At 42.7% G+C, this 17,691-nt stretch overlaps 2 long non-coding RNA genes across 5 annotated transcripts in view; both read left to right on the top strand.

Moving 5' to 3' along the window:
• LOC100936373 (uncharacterized) overlaps positions 1–17,691 on the top strand; it is a 512,798-nt gene that overhangs the window by 348,328 nt on the left and 146,779 nt on the right. The gene's annotated exons all lie outside the window — the stretch shown is intronic.
• LOC134759620 (uncharacterized) overlaps positions 720–17,691 on the top strand; it is a 122,075-nt gene continuing 105,103 nt past the window's right edge. The window contains exon 1 of the long non-coding RNA XR_010136107.1: positions 720–13,716. This is a non-coding gene — a long non-coding RNA (uncharacterized LOC134759620). The remainder of the gene's footprint in view (positions 13,717–17,691) is intronic.

Raw genomic sequence — 17,691 nt, 5'->3', positions numbered from 1 at the left:
TAACACAGATGAATTGATAAACAGTGCTGGGTGAAAAAAGTAAGGAACAAAAAGAGATATATAGCAAAGTACCATTTTTTTAAATTAAAAATACATGGATTAAAAAATGAATGTTTTCTAAGAACACATACAAACCAAAGGATCTAAGTTAAACACAAATAAGAGTGTTTGCCTAAGGGAGGGAGGAAGAAAAACTAGGATGAAGGAATGGAGATGAAATAAATAAGCAAACAAGATAAATAACGGGCCATGGACTGAGGAGTGCAATTTACTCAACCTTCTACAACAAACAAAAGGAAGAAAAGAAGAGAGGGAGGAAAAATGAGTAACATGAGTAAAGGATTCTTACTTTGCAGACAAGCAGACAAACACTAGTTTGGCAATATGGCAATTTATGCATGCAATAGCTGAAAAGATAAAGAATGATTTTCCAGATCTATGTGGCCAGTCATGCAGTTGTGAAGTTCCTGGTCTTCTTTTTTTTTTTTTTTTTTGAGACAGAGTCTCGCTCTGTCGCCCAGGCTCGAGTGCTGTGGCGCAATCTCGGCTCACTGCAAGCTCCGCCTCCCGGGTTCACACCATTCTTTTGCCTCAGCCTCCCAAGTAGCTGGGACTATAGGTGCCCACCACCACGCCCGGCTAATTTGTTGATATTTTTAGTAGAGACGGAGTTTCACCATATTAGCCAGGATGGTCTTGATCTCCTGACGTCGTGATCCTCCCACCTCGGCCTCCCAAAGTGCTGGGATTACAGGTGTGAGCCACTGCGCCCGGCCCCTTGTCTTCTTTTATGCCATGTATCTTTGTAATAAGCCCCCAGCATCTGAGGTCATCCAAGCAGGTCTCCATTCTCTGAAACCCAAAGGCACCCAACAAAAAAGTGATATAATTGGATACAAATGACAAATCAAGCTACTTTTGTCAGACAGTTAATATGTACCAAACACGATTGAAAGTTTACTAATTGCATATGTAGATACGATTATTCTCTTTATTTTGCAAATAAGGAAACTGAAGCACAGAGAAGCTAAGTTACATACCCAAAGGTACACAGCCAGTAAGTGTAAGCTGGGATTGAAACCCAGGCAGTTTGATTCCAGAGGCCAAGCTCGCAATCACAAAGCTGTAGCAAAAGGTGCTCCTGAGTAAATTCTATGAAATAAGCATCTAGTTTATCCCAATGGCAGACTTGACTAATTTCTCAAAAGTCATAGTTTTTTTTTTTTTATTCATTAACTCTAGTAGAGGCAGTTAATAACTCTTAGACTCACTGTGAAGTACCCAGATTTTGGGGGGGAAAAAAAGCATTATCTCTGTAGCATGACACTCTTTTCCAAAGCCTTGATCTTCCTATCCATTAATGAGACAACACCAAGAAAATTAGATTTAGAGGCAATGATTTCGCTTCTTCCAGGCCATGTGACCTTGACTGAGTCATTAAGCTTTCATTGCCTCAGTTTTCTCATTTGAAACACTGGGGCCAATAACAGCTCTGGGATCTGTTGTTAATAGGGGTCAAATGAGATAATATAAAGAACTGTGAGCACTGCACAGCGTGTGTCTAGGTGATTGGGACACTCCATCTGTGTGGTCTTTCAAGCTCTTCTCCCATACTGTGCCTTTTGCTGCATTGTGGCACCACCCAGGAGAGCCTTGGTATCCATTGCTGCAGGCACCTTGAATGAGCTTCAACCTGTGATTGAGGTTATAGTCACTGCTTCTTCCATAGTGCTGCTGTGGGTAAAAACATACATAGTGCATGAATTTGGCCTTAGTGTTGTCTGTTTTCTTACTCCACAGGGGGTAACTTGGCCCTGGGGGTCTGTTTTCGATGTTCTTGACAACTGGAGCATCATGGGACTGCATTTTCCCACCTTTGCTCATTTACTCCCTGCCACATTTCTATTATCGAAAATTGTGCCCATCCCAAATAAAATTTCTCCAACAGCGTGTTGCTGAGCCTCTTCTCTACAGCATAATCTAATTTCTCCTTCCTTGGAAGTCCTTTAAAAAATGGATTTGTCTCTTTCTTGTGAAGCCCATCATGACTTTTGTCATGGTTATGAATGTGCTCGTCTCTTCCTATGCCCTGTTAGCCTATGTGCTCTGTAAGATGGGGCCTTGCAGGTTTAACCTCTATGTCCTCCCCATCCCTTAGCCTGGTGTTTGCCACATAGTGGGCTTATAAAAGATGCCTGGTGAGCCAAAGGGTATGGGGGTGTGCTCCTGCCTTGGTTGGCAAGAGCACTGAACTCCCCCAGGCTGTCTCCCCCATCTCCAGTTTACCCAGACTGCATGATGTGGAGGGCCTTTGATTAGTTGTACATCCTATTGGTGTAAAGAAAACCTCAGGAAATTATCAGCAGCACCTATCATCAGTTTTTCTTTGCATTTTCTAGAATGGTCATGAACATACCACTGTTTTACTTCATTCTAAGATGTGGGGCTTTCAGCTATTGCTATTCATTGTTTATGAATCCATTCAGGAAACATCTATGAAGTGCCTACTTGTATCTGAATGATGGCCTGGAACTAAGAAGACTAAAACATGACTCGACCTTGAGAGGCCACAGTCTGGTGAAAAACATTAGTGGAGACAAAAAACTAAAACACAATAGCAAAGAAAAATGCTACAATACGGTTGCTAACCGGGGCGAAGCCAAGAATAGTGGAGTCAGACTCCCTTAATTCAAACCCAGGTTCTGATGCTTATTAGGTTGCAGGATCTTTTTCTCAAAGTCTCAATTTTCTCATCTGTAATAGTATTGCCTTTATGAAATTGCTATAAGGGATTAACTGAGATAATGCATGAAAAGTACTTGCACTGTGAATGGCCCGTAGAAACACTTTTAAAATGTTAATTGACACCATTGTTCTGTTTCAGTTCTTCTCATTTGTAAAATGAAGATGGTAACTGTACTTATAGGGTAACCATGAGATTCAAATTATGTAATGCAAGGAAAGTGCTTGGCACAGTGCCTGACAGTAAGCACTTGATAATTGTTAACTGTGATTTTTATTTCATATAAAGTAAAAAGGAAAAGAACATAAAAGTGATTAGAGGTGTCATGTACTAATGTCTGCAACGTACTTTGAAATGCATCAAAAAATAAGATGGATTGGGTAGAGGAATAAAGGTATGGAGAGATGCATAGATATGATGGAAAAAATAGGCAAAATCTTAATTGTAGAACCCTTAATTGTCTTCTCCATGGCTCCTTGTAACCCCTTGTTGAATCGGGGGCTTCTGGAAAGACTCAGTTGGAGGAGGGAGGGGAGGGAGGGAAGAAGGGAAAGAGATGGTGAATACATGGATGTTCACTGTGCTATTCTTTCAACTTTCTGTGTGGTTGAAATTTTCCATAATAAAACTTTGGAAGAAAAAAAGGAGTGATGAATATTAGGATGGATTTTGTGCTAAGATTTGAGCAAGGAAGTGTAATGGAAGGGGCTGAAGACCTGGAAGTCTCTACCCTTTACTGCCTTTCTCTATCTTATAAGAGAACAGCGTGTGCCAAGGTCAGAAACCTTGGGACCATCCTGTGGGAAATGCAGGATGGTGAGACGAAGGCACTTGAATGAGGGGCAGAGGTTAGAGAGGCTAGGAATGCAGAAATCCTAGATTGACATCCCAGCTCTGCACTTACTAGCTTTGTCTTTGTGCTTTATTTTCCTTATCTGTAAAAATGGGGATAACATTATCTACTTTATAGGATTCCTTTCAATATTAGATGAGTGAATAACACCATCATCATTATCTTTATATGAAAGCTTCTCCTCTCAGCACTGGTGTCTTCTCCATGGCTCCATAGAACCCCTGGTTGAATGGGGAGCCAGGGAGTTCCTAGAGAGACTCAGTTGGAGGAGGGAGGGGAGAGTAGGAGAAAGGGGTAGAGCTGAGTGGGAATATAGAGTTTAAGAAAGATGTATACTCTAAGACCAGTCTCATAAACACAAGAGGCCCATGCTGATTGCTTGCTCGGTGTCATGCACGTGGCTTCTAATATTATGTTTAAAATGCTAGTGAAATTATAATCCTGTTGTAGCGCCTTTGGAGGCTCGTTCATCAACCTGGGCAGTGCGTGTGTCTGGCAAGGAGCCAGCATCATCCCCTGCCCCCGCCTCCATATGACTCAGCACACATCAGACACTTTAATAGCTTCTGATTCCAAGTTTGAACTTGCCCCCAAATGAAAACCTCCCTCCCGCTCTCCCCTCTCCTCCCACCTTCACAACCCACTCCCGACTTCCAATTTATCAGCTAGTAAATTTTGAGCTGAACTTGGAGCCAAAGTTTCATTTATGTTTGGCAAAGGAACAACTTCTTCCAAGAAAAGAACATTTAAGAAAGAAAAAAAAAAAAAAAAAGAAAAAGGAAGGGTGGAAGGGGGGAGGGTTAAAAAAAAAAAAAAAAAAAGTCCAGCTAAACAAAAAGGGCTCATGGAAACAGCCCCACAACATTAAATAGCTCAGCACAGAGAGAACAGTGCTTTTTTTGGTGCATTTAGTGCGAGTGAATTTGAAACAGAGTTTGAAATAATCTGATCATGCAGCTGGGGTTGCCAACCAAGCACAGATGGCCTTCTGGTCTGGAGAGGTCATGAAGTCACCAAGACACTGGTGCTGTCAGAACTAAAGAGAGGTTTGGGGATAACCGTGGCACTCATACTCATGGATTGTGTGTCCACTGGACACGTGGCCTCCTTTGTGCCTGTGGATGGCGGAAGACCTGTTTGTCTGACTGCCCTGGTGGATCTGCCAACCCCTTGAAGTGCATGGGACATTTCCAACAATGCAAAGTATTCTGAGTTACAGAAAAAGACATTCAAATGGTTTGACTCCACTCACAATGGAAAAACACAAATCATCAGACTGGAAAAATAATTTGGTCTGATAACAGCCATTAGCTTGTGGAAATTTTTTTGCAAGTTTCATAATATTCACCATTGGAAATATTATGGAAAAAATGGCCACTCTCTTACATTGTAGGGAGTAATGTAAATGGCATGACCTTTCTGGAAGGAAATGTGACAATATCTTTCTCTATCATGGCCCCCTCCTCCCCTCCACTGCTTGATTGATTGAGTCATTCCTCTTTATACCCATCTACCCACCTCTCCTAGGCAATCCCTCCCTGTTTGTTTAATGTGTGTCATTTTGCATGTATTTTTGCAAAATGTGAGATAGTGTTTCTTGTGGATTCTTTTTTAATGTACAAAAGTAGCATTGTGGCATACATCTTATTTTCTTCACTCAGCACTATATTTAAAATATTATTATGCATACATTTGCTTCAAACTGCTGCACAAAATCTCATGGTGAACATCCACCACAGTTTACCTAAGAACCCTCCCAATGAGGAACTATCACCAACACCAACTTCTCGCCACTGCCCCAAACAAAGACAGTACAAATAAAATAAAATAACAAAACAAAACTATAATAAACATTCTTTATGGATATGTTTGAGCATTTCTTTGATATGTCTATATCCTTATCACTATATCTAAATCTATCTACTTAGAGTAGAATTACCAGGTCATGGTATACAAGTACATTTAATTTGACTAACTACTATAGCAATTTGACAATCTCCCCTCAAATTAAAAATTGTATATACACATTGACTAGGCATTGCTAAGAATATGCTCGATAGATATAATTCTATATATTTACCAAGATGGACATATAAAGATATTTACAGAAACACTGTTTGTATTGGCAAAGCCCTAAGAGCCACTGAGGTGTCATATGAATAGACCTAGAGGTGTATCCCTAAGATGGGTGACCTTGTAGAGATGAGGGAGTGCAGGGGTGAGAGCACAGTCTCTGGGGAGCAAATTCATGGGTTGGGTCCTATGTCCACCATGGGCTGTGTGCCTCCATTTTCTCAGTGATATCATGGGGATCAATGGCACATATTTCTATCAATCAGCATCCGAGCAGAAAACAAGGTACACTCTCGAGTTGAGTGATTTAAAGAGAGTTTAAGAAAAAAGGCCTATTTACAATGACACAGACAGGGTGAAAGAGGCCAGAAGGGACAATGCCATGCTCCTGGCTGGTGGGAGTGGTGGGCCATTGCCACTCCTCAGCCTGGTATTTGTGAGAGAAGGGGACAGTTTCTGAAATGCAGGGAGAGAGCTGTGTGTGATGGACCATCTGACAGGAGCTGGCCCACAAAGGGGGCAACAGCAGGTGAGAGGTCAAACACCCCACTTTGCTCTCCACCCTCCGTGCCACCCATGGGTTGATCCCACATGGAAGCCAGAGACAACGGAGCTGCTGCTGCTGCTCTTCCTGCAGGTCAGGTGCACAGTGGACTGGGGAGATGGTGGGCAAAGGGAGGTACCCAACCAAATACCAAATGTGAACTTTGTGAGAATTAAATGAATAAATACATATAAAGTGCTTAGATGAGTGAGTGACACATAATTAATGCCTAATAAAAGTGAGTTTTTATTATCAATATTTCATTAATAATAGCACTGGTTGTCCATCAAAACCTTTGAATCAGGTCCAGATGCACTACAGGAGTTTAGGTATCCATGAAATAGTATATACCAATAAAAAAGGGAGACACAAGTGGCATAGTTCTCAGAGTGTAAACTTGTTTGTACAAAAGACAGAAAAAATGCTTTATTGGCAGTTGTCTTTGGAGAGAGGATCTGAAGGTGAAATGGGGGTGAGAAGGGGCTTTTACTTTTTATTTTCTTCCCTTTGCTCTAATGTTTTTACTTTTTAACCATGTGCATGCATTCTTTTGATTTTTCATGCTGAAAATAACAACAAGTGCTACCTGGGTGGTGGATTCATAGAACATGACTTTATTATTCTCTGAAATTTTTACAGTATTTGTTAAATTAAGAAGGGAGTATGTTATTTAGAAGCATAGTATATTCTAAGTATCAAAATTGGTCTCAAATGGTATTTTTGAGACTCTAAGGCAATATGCTCACTCTTTACTACTGCCATGCTACCTTGGCCCCACACACTTCCTCCCTTTCTTAGTTCTGGAACCAATGACTTCCACCAGTCTTAAGCAGTAAGAAGGCAACTTCATTTGCAAAGCAAGATCTTGCTGGATGGGAAGATGCAAATCAATTTAGATATAGGTTGGTATACATATAGGTATTGATATTAATGATACAGATACAGAGAGGGGGAGAGAAATAGATATCAAGATAGAATTGCTTCTCTGTGATTTTATGGATGTGTAATGTGAACTTTATGAATCTATGCAAATACATCTACGTGTGTTTTTCACAACATGTCACAAGCATACTATAAACAGTAAGACACTGGACTCCACTGTCACAATGCCTAGATTATAATTCTGGCCTCACACTCATCAGCTAGTAATTGTAGGCAAATTACTGATGTCTCTAAATCTTGTCTTTGTCACTTCTAACATGACAATTGCTACCTATTTCACAGGCACTTTGGAGGATTAAAAGAAATAGGCATGCCTGGCATTACAGTAATCACTCAATATTTGGTAGCAGTTACTTTATTGTTAAAAATAACACTGGGAGGCCGAGGTGGGTGGATCACAAGGTCAGGAGATTGAGACCATCCTGGCTAACACGGTGAAACCCTGTCTCTACTAAAAATACAAAAAATTATCCGGGCGTGGTGGCATGCACCTGTAGTCCCAGCTACTCAGGAGGCTGAGGCAGGAGAATCGCTTGAACCCAGGAGGTGGAGGTTGGAGTGAGCTGAGATCGTGCCACTGCACTCCAGCCTGGGCGACAGGGTGAGACTCCATCTCAAAAATAAATAAATAAAAAATAATAATAATCACAGTCCAAACAGCTATGTCCAGTGAAGAATTTTGTTTTATTCCAACCCAGTCTCTCTAACTCATCGACCAGGAATTTCTCCTGACTGGGAAGGGGATGGAGTGGGTGGAAGTGGGTTTCTTTAGTCATACAAGCCTGTAGAATGCTGAGCCCCCTGAGCTCAACTATCTTTCTAACTTTAGCCTTCTTGTTTAGGCCCACAAAAACAAAATGTCCATGGAAATTCAATAGCCCATGCAGGCTTACAAGGCTTGGGCTATATGACCATGTTTTCTGACCTCCAGAAAGGTAGCCTGAAAGTATTTAGAATCTCATCTATGCATGGCCGCCAGTGGAGTTTTTTAAAGGAGTGGGAGAGGGGTACCCAAAAGGAATCCTCTGGGTGGAAGGGCTGTAAAAGGCCATACGACCCACAGCCCTGCTGTGGCTTCCTCTCCTGCCATGTGCTTCCTCTCCTGCTGTGGCTTCCTCTCCTGCCTTGCGCTTCCTCTCTGGCCATGCACTTCCTCTCCTCTGGTGCGCTTCCACTTCCTCTCCTGCGGCAGTGCTCCCTTAGGGGCCAGCAGCCAGCAGCAGGGGCAGCTTGCAGCATGCAGGATGGAGCAGCCCTGAGCAGGCCCCGACTGTGGCCTAGCTGCCACCTTACCTGCGTTTTGCAAAGAAGCAGATGCTCTTTCTTACTGGTAGAATCTCGGCTCTTCAATTCAAATGCTGTGTAGATTCTTTGAAACTGGAGTTACTACCCCTTGTCACTCTCAAGTCCTGCTGCCCAAAAGACTGGGCAATTTTGGCATCCTCTGAGTGGGGCACCAGGCTCCACCATCCAGAAGTGAGTTCTGCTCTGGTGTGATCCCCAGGAGAAAGGAGGTGCCATCTGAACCAATGTAACCACCTTAATCATTACAGAGACTTTGGAGGATCAAAGGCCCCCAGCACTGGCTCAAGCTGAGTGACTTAAAAAAACAAACAAACAAAAAAACCTCTGCCCTCAAAAGCCTGGTATGTTTTGGGGTGCATTTCAAGGAATCTCTAATCTGAGATGAATTTCTAATTCATCTCAAGGAATTTCTAGAGCTGTCTGAAATGAAGCAGTAAAGTTTCCCATATCTGAAAGTGTCTAATCAGAGACTGACAAACCACATAACATCAACTTTGTACTGGAGTTAGATGATCTCAAAGGCCCTCACTCTAAGGCAAGGGTCTATGTTATTCCTTACTCACCGAAGAGGCGGTTAAGTGAAGGGAACCTTAGATACAGTAAGGGAGAATGAAATCAGATTTCTCACACCGAAAGTTGTTTATGTGGCGGGAAACCAATGTGTTGTGTAGGACAAAGCCTTGGATTTGGAGTTAGGACACTAGACAGAATGTATCAATCAGCTGGGGGCTTTCCTGCTAGTTGCTTCTGATAAGTCTGTGTTCCTTCACTGATCACATGAGAGCATGGGGTCAGATAATCTCTTAGTCTCCTTATGTTGGGAACTTTAGTTGGGAGCTCATAGTTAGTCCAAAAATTATGTTCAAGCATCTGAATACAGATGAACATATGGCAGATCCACAGTGAAGAAATAAAACCCATAGAACTTTCCAGGACTATGCCATTGTTTACTTAAGTTCCTGGCTAAGAAAAGAGCATGTTGGGGGAATGGATTAGGAGGAGAGTTCTTGAAACCTTCTCCATCAATACTGTGTAACATGGTTGTGGAGGCCTGGAACCTTCTTACTAAATGTTGCTCCAGTGTTTACAGTGTGTGCCTCAGACCAAAATAAAGAGAGAGTCCATGTTTTAAATCCCCCAGAGTGCTTTCTTCTGCAGGCTAGGAAAATGCTTCTGCCTCCACCCATGCAGGGGCTGCCATACAAAGTATCATAGACTGTGCAGCTTAAGCAACAGAAATTAATTATCTTACAGTTCCAGAGCCTAGAAGTCCAAGATCAAGGTATCTGCAGGATTGGCTCCTTCTGAGGGCTGTGAGGGGAGGATCTATTCCAAGTCTCTCTCCTTGGCTTGTAGATGGCCGTCGTATAATTTCTCTTTACATTGTCTTTCTTCTATGCATGTCCTGTATCAAAATTCTCCCTTTTAATAAGGATATCGGTCATATCAGATTAGGGCCCACCCTAATGACATCATTTTAATGTGATTATATCTGGAAAGAGCCCATTTCCAAGTAAGGTCATATTCTGAAGTACTAGGGGTTACAATGTGAACATATAAATTTTATGGGGACACAACTGAACTCATACACACCACCCGTACCATCGCACCTACCCCACTGAGTCCTGTCACATTCAGCAGGATGGATATTTGCTAGTAAGTCCTGAGAATTGCCATGTGGTCTTTTAGGCTCATCCATCTTATTTGGCTCCATTTCTTCCCAGATCTTTAAAGTAATATTTGTTTCTAATGTTAATATTCCCTTAGATTTGGTGGGTGGCATATATGTATGTGTGCTTGTATGTGTGAGAAAGAGAGAGGAGGTGAGGGGGGATTTGCACAAAGCTTCTCCTCCCAGAGCTTCTGCTCAGTAGAGAAGTGGGGTATTTCCTGGTGGATTGTATGTGAGCCCATTTTCTATACAGACAGCTAGCCTTGAGCTTTTGTCTCAGGGCTTTCCTGAGGACGGTCTTGATACATGAACAGGAACGCTATGATTTCCCAGGGTGAAGCAGTAGCCTCACATCCACACCAACAGAAAAATGGCTTGGTATAAATCCAGTCTCATCTCAGTAATTACCCCACCAGGCATTTATGTTGGGCTGGGTCCCAATACACTACCATGATAGCCGTCATCTCCACTGTGGGCTCAAATGACCCACTTTGCAGCTGAGTTCATCCTGGAACCCCATGGAGGAAGGAAGAAGGGAGAGTGCTGAGGGTGGGTCTGCTACTGTATGCTGTGAATCCATGAAGGCTGGGGCCACTGGGCTGGGTCATGCTCAGGGTGGAGACAGTGCCTAATGAAGTCCCCACAGGCCAGAGTATCACCAGGGAATGACTTCTAAGCCCATGCTCCCAGTTTATTTTTGACTTTCTTTTGGGGTTAACTGCCAAGGATAATCCATGATCTTGTTTACTCTGTGGCTGGCTAAATATTTAAGCTGACTAGAAATAAATACCTCAAGTCTACATCCCCTGAAGCAATTCCTCCAACTTCATGTAGTGGGGCTTTATGAAGCACAAATGAGGGAAGCAGAAGCCAGTGGTTTTGAGGAGCAAGGATTCATGCAGGGAAGGCTAGGAGCCCGATTCAAGTCTTAGTGACTCAGTGGTTAAGAAGAAGACTTTAACTCGTGTCTCTTGGCTCCCAAGTGGAGAGCTCAGTCCAGTGGACTAATCCACTGCCTGACCTGACCCAGCTCTACAAAGCTGTTGGTTGAGAATTCCAAAGGCCATCATGAGCAACAAGTCAGTCCTTGATGTCAGCCTCTCAGATCTGCCAGCCATGAAAACACTAGATCTTCCCGTTTCCAGAGTTAGAGAGAGAGTTATCACCTTATTATAATGCAATCTAACTGGAGAATGCTGGTACATGACAACATGAGTTTTACCTATCACCAGAAAACAAGCAAATGAAACAAACATAGGATGGCAAAACTGAGGGAAAGACGTGGTCATCAAAAAAACCCACAGTTCTCTATCCTCTGAAGATCCTTGGGAGTGTGGTAGGAAATAGACCACATTGCCTACCACTTCCAAAGAATTAGCATTTATAATAGGTGACATTTAGCAGGCATATATTATGTACCTCAGGCATTGTGCTAAACGTACATTTTCTCATTTAACACTTTCCATTGAATTCTTACAAAATTCTTCAAGGTAGAAACAATTTCTAAGAGTGGTGAGGGTCAAATGAACTAATGCATGTAAAAGTGCTTAGAAATTATAAAGTGTTGGCTGGGTGCGGTGGCTCAAGCCTGTAATCTCAGCACTTTGGGAGGCCAAGGCGGGTGGATCACCTGAGGTCAGGAGTTCGAGACCAGCCTGGTCAACATGGTGAAACCCCATCTCTACTAAAAAACATAAAAATTAGCCGGGCGTGGTGGTGGGCACCTGTAGTCCCAGCTACTCAGGAGGCTGAGGCAGGAGAATCACTTGAACCCAGGAGGTGGAGGTTGCAGTGAGCTGAGATCGCGCCACTGCACTCCAGCCTGGGCAACAGAGAGAGACTCTGTCTCAAAAACAAACAAACAAACAAAAAACAAAAAAAAGAAAGAAATTATAAAGTATTAAAAAGATGGAAGGATTCAACGCATGTTATTTTATTAAATGACTCCTAAAAATTCCTTTGAGCCTAAGACTTATGTAATGAAATAATAGATGTCTAAAAGATATGTGATCCAGCCCTATCATATACCACAAAACATCACCTAAAGAAGTGACATCAGCCTTTTTAGAGAGGGAGAGAATTGTTGTACAACCTGCTTAGGGAACCACAATAATGTACAACCTTCCTTCAATAACCATAAGGATGCTCCGGTCAAATAAGTTGGCCACTAACCAAGACCTACATGTTGTCAGTTCCTAGCTGTGCAGGTTCTTCATTGCTTTCTGCATCTTGGTTAGTGGCTCTGATCAGGGATGTATAATTTCCAATTTGACCTCTCCTGGCCTCAGTTTTCACACCAGTAGAATGGGGATATTTCATGTTTGTACTAGTGCATTAAATGAGTTGATCTATTTAAAACATCTATCAAAGTGCTGACATACAGGAGCTCATAAAAACAATGATTAAACACCCACTGTTTCAGCCCAGTTTGGAAAATAAAGACACAGAGCTGGTGGGGCTTACTCAGGGCAGCGACACGTTCTGTGAAATGGGTGGTATTTGAAAGGAAATGAGTCTCCTGGCATAGGAGTTGGTGGAATGTACATGTCCTTCAGGCAAGATCCTTGTTTGTTCTTGGTCATACAAAGCCACCCACCTTGCCATTGCATCACTAACTCCTTGTTGGCAATTAGTTGTTCTGGAGTGTGGAGGCATATGAAGGAGTTTGTTTGGGACACTGTAGAGATTTGTTTTGTATTTCATTAAGACAGCTAGAGGGGCCAGTGCAAAAGCTGAAGAGCATTAGAACAGCCATCAGGGTCAATACCCCAAGTAAACAGCTTGGGAGATGTATAGCTGCACTGTCAAAAGAGGAACTTCTGAATCAGACAGATCTCTGTGTTTATAGGCAAATTTCTTAACTTCTCTGAGCTTCAGCTTTAAGGATTAGATATAATAATTTATATAAAACACTTGGCCAGTGCATAATAGATATTCCATATTATGTGCATTTCATTGTTTTTCCAATTATTATTTCAATTATATTCCATACTATTATTTTCAAACCACTTTTATATACGTTATTTTAAATTATCTCATTTGGTAGTGAGATAAAACAGAAGAGCAGAAGAGAAACTAGAACCAAAGATTCTCAGACAATTAATTGAATGAGCTGATGCATTCCTGGCCCTAATATTTCCCACTCTGTGTTCTAGTTCTGATTCTGACACCACCCCAATCAATCAGCAGTTGGTTTGCTCTTTGTTCTCTGATGAATTCCATGGACTAAATCATCTTCAGGTGGTGTGATTGAAGAATGACTGTACAATCACATGTGTTCCAGAAGTGGGACATTAACTCTATCCATATTTGGAAGTTGGGGGTGTGAGGGCAGAGGGGTGGAGGGGTGCAGGCTGAATCGCGTGCCTGCTATTGAGTCATAGGTTCTTTCCAAAGATTGGCTGTTGAGTTCTGAAAAGCGGATCATCTCTGGCCCTAAATCTTCAGGGTTGCAGAGGCACAGCCCCAGATGAAGGAATTCTTGGCTCTTTCCCATGGGCTCACTGCCCTGCACAAGGTCTGTGGGAGTGCTGGCAGAAGCAAGATGAAGGGAATAAAGAGAGAGGTGGAGCTTGCCATATCTGGTAAGTGCTGGTGCCTGAATTCTCCTTGTCGGCTACAGCTCATTATATCTAAGACCTCAGATTGGATACTCATCAGCTAATTATAGCCTGAGACCTCTGGAAGTGTCCCTAGACATCAGTTGTCCCCATTTAAACTGAGTGGGGGCGTGAGGTGGTAGCAATCCTGATCCCTAAGGCCACGAGACTCTGATGGTTTCTGGTTCCAACCCAAAAACCTATCTTAGCAATTTAACTACGGATCATAGAGAGTGGGCAGGTCACATCATGAAGACAAGTAATATCAGGAGAAGCCCCTGGGATGGCTTTGCCTGCTCATTTAATCAAGGCTTCCCATTACTCATGTTTTCAGAAAGTGCTGCTTGTCTTCTTTTCCATGTGCCCTGTGTGGAGACTTAAAAGGTTTGGAGATGGCAGATCACAGAGAGCCAGGGTAGGAAAGTCAATGTGGTTGTCTTCTGAACACCCAGCATCTTCCATTCCAGAGCAGGTGGCAGCAGAGAGTTGACACTGCCTCCCTCCCACACTGCACACACACACCCAATGCATTGTTATTCTTCATTTTGTGTGCTCAACATGTTTATTCTACTGTGTGTCTGTTGTTTGACTGTTTAAGACAGAGTATTGTACCTCAAGTGACATTCTTCTAGCAAAGGACCCTGTCCTTCAGCATTATTTTTCATAACCTGGAGCTGTTCCACTGGTAAACAGCCTGATTTGTCTATTTGGTACTGTTATCACTCAAAAATATTATTTTTCGTGGGGGGACACAAGGTGACAAAGTCTGATTTCAGAGTATCTGAAAAGCCTTTCTACTTTACTACAAAATGACCTGTGATTTTCTCCCAGAAATCTCAACCTTTAGAATTTTTTTCTCTAGCTGAAACCTTTGTTCCCTGGCAAAATGCTAGAGAAATGCTGTAGGAAAGGGTGCAATTAATGTTTATATCTCAGCTACACTGTAATGATGATGAGTATCAGCTTTTATAGAAAATTAATTTTGGGGTGGGGGTGGCAAAAAAAGAGATAACTAATTTTGCAAGGGAATGGATGAAGATCACTTGGCTGGAGTGGCAGAAAGGGAAATAAAAGGGGAAATGAGAGGGAAAGGAAATGGGGGCTCCCTTTAAGAGGACAGGAATGTAAAAAATAACTATGCAGTGTTGCTAAGGAAAAGTTTCATTTTTTCATAATGTTGAGGAAAAGCTGTGCTTATGGTGAGGCTCTGGGAAAACTGACATGCAGTGTGTTCTCTTTAGCTAATCTATTCTTAAAAGGTAAAACCAAAACGCCTAGATATTGTAAGATGAGCACATGTCAAAGATTTTATATTGCTCAGTAATTAATAAGGGAACCATCAAGATGTTAGAATTGGCTTGCAGGGCAATTCAAAGAATCACACATATACAGGGATTGCATATGCTAAAGTTAGTTCCTGCTTATATGATAACATTATTTGACTGTGTCCCCACCAAAATCTCATCTTGAATTCTCATTTGTTTTGGGAGGGACCCAGTGGGAGGTAATTGAATCGTGGGGGCAGGTCTTTCCTGTGCTGTTCTTGTGATAGTGAATACATCTCATGAGATCTGATGGTTCTATAAGGGGGAGTTTCCCTGTACAAGTTCTCTCTCTTGCTGCCACCATGTGAGACGTGCCTTTCACCTTCTGCCATGATTGTGAGGCCTCCCCAGCCGTGTGGAACTGTAAGTCCAATAAACCTCTTTCTTTTGTAAATTGCCCAGTCTCAGGTTTGTCTTTATCAGCAGTGTGAAAATGGACTAATACAGTAAATTGGTACCAGTAGAGTGAGGTGTTGCTGAAAAGATACCCAAAAATGTGGAAGTGGCTTTGGAACTCGGTAACAGGCAGAGGTTGGAACAGTTTGGAGGTCTCAGGAGAAAACAAGAAAATGTGGGAAAGTTTCGAACTTTCTAGAGACTTGTCAAATGGTTTTGACCAAAAGCCTGATAGCGATATGGACAATAAGGCCCAGGCTCAGGTGGTCTTAGATGGAGATGAGGAACTCGTTGGGAACTGGAGCAAAGGTGACTCGTGTTATGTTTTAGAAAAGAGACTGGTGGCATTTTGCCCCTGGCCTAGAGATTTGTGGAACTTTGAACTTGAGAGAGATGATTTAGGGTATCTTGTGGAAGAAATTGCTAAGCAACAAAGCATTCAAGAGGTGACTTGGATGTTGTTAAAGGCGTTGAGTTTCATAAGAGAAGCAGAACATAAAAGTTTGGAAAATTTGCAGCCTGACTATGTGATAGAAAAGAAAAACCCATTTTCTGGAGAGAAACTCAAGCTGGCTGCATAAATTTACATAAGTAATGAGGAGCTGAATGTTATTCCCAAAGGCAATAGGCAAAATGTCTCCAGGGCATGTCAGAGGTCTTCACAGCAGCCCCTCCCATTACAGGCCCGGAGGCCTAGGAGAAAGTGGTTTAGTGGGCTGGGCCCAAGGTCCCTGTGCTGTGTGCAGCCTAGGGACTTGGTGCCCTGAATCCCAGCAGCTCTAGCCATGGCTGAAAGGGCCAATGTAGAGCTCAGGCCATGGCTTAAGAGGGTGCAAGCCCCAAGCATTGGCAGCTTCCACATGGTATTGAGCCTGAAAGTACACAGAAGTCAAGAATTGGGGTTTGGAAACCTCCAGCTAGATTTCAGAGTATGTATAGAAATGCATGGATGCCCAGGCAGAAGTTTGCTGCAGGGGTGGGGCCCTCATGAAGAACCTCTGCTAGGACATTATGGAAGGGAAATGTGAGGTTGGAACCCCCACACAGAGTCCCTACTGTGGTACTGCCTAGTGGAGCTGTGAGAAGAGCGCCACCATCCTCTGGACCTCAGAATGGTAGATCTACTGACAGCTTGCACTGTGTGCCTGGAAAAGCCACAGACACTCAACACCAGCCTGTGAAAGCAGCCAGGAGAGGGTGCTAAATCCTGCAAAGTCACAGACATAAAGCTGCCCAAGACCATAGGAACCCACCTCTTGCACCAGCCTGACCTGGACGTGAGACATGGGGTCAAAGGAGGGATTTTGGACTTGTGTGGGGTCTGTAGTCCCTTTGTTTTGGTCAAATTCTCACATTTGGAATGGTTGTATTAACCAATACCTGTGCCCCCATTGTATCTAGGAAGTCACTAACTTGCTTTGGATTTTACAGGTTCATAGGCAGAAGGGACTTGCTTTGTCTCAGGTGAGACGTTGGACTGTGGACTTTTGAGTTAATGCTGAAATGATTTAAGACCTTGGGGGACTGTTGGGAAGGCGTGATTGGTTTTGAAATGTGAAGAAATAAGATTTGGGAGGGGCCGGGGAGGAATAATATGGTTTGACTGTGTCCCACCCAAATCTCATCTTGAATTCCCACGTGTTGTGGGAGGGACCCAGTGGGAGGTAATTGAATCATGGGCACAGGTCTTTCCTGTGCTATTCTTGTGATACTGAATAAGTCTTATGAGATCTGGTGGCTCTATAAGGGAGAGCTTCCCTGCACAAGTTCTCTCTGTTGCCACTACCATGGGAGACGTGCCTTTCACCTTCTACCATGATTGTGAGGCCTCCCCAGCCATGTGGAACTGTAAGTCTGGCAAACCTCTTTCTTTTGTAAATTGCCCAGTCTTGGGTATATCTTTATCAGCAGTGTGAAAACGGACTAATACACATGAAGTATGTAAAACAGTCAAATTCCTAGAATAAAAGAATGAACAGTGGTTATCAGGGGCTGGGGATGGAGGAAGTGGGGAATTACTAGTCGGCTGGCATAAAGTTTCAGTTAAGCATGATGAGTAAGTTCGAGAGATCTGCTTTACAAAATGGTTGTCAAGAATACTGTACTGCACACTTAGAAATGTGTTAAGCCGTCAAATTCCCATGTTAAATTTTCTTAACACAATAAAATAAAATTAAAAATTAAAAAGACTTGCCACTGCTTCTGAGAAGTGTTCCTGGAAATCCCCAGCTTGGGGTCT

Source organism: Pongo abelii, chromosome 11 (genome assembly GCF_028885655.2).
Source record: "Pongo abelii isolate AG06213 chromosome 11, NHGRI_mPonAbe1-v2.0_pri, whole genome shotgun sequence".
NCBI classification, from domain to species: domain Eukaryota; kingdom Metazoa; phylum Chordata; class Mammalia; order Primates; family Hominidae; genus Pongo; species Pongo abelii.
This window is presented reverse-complemented; position numbering and strand designations above follow the sequence as displayed.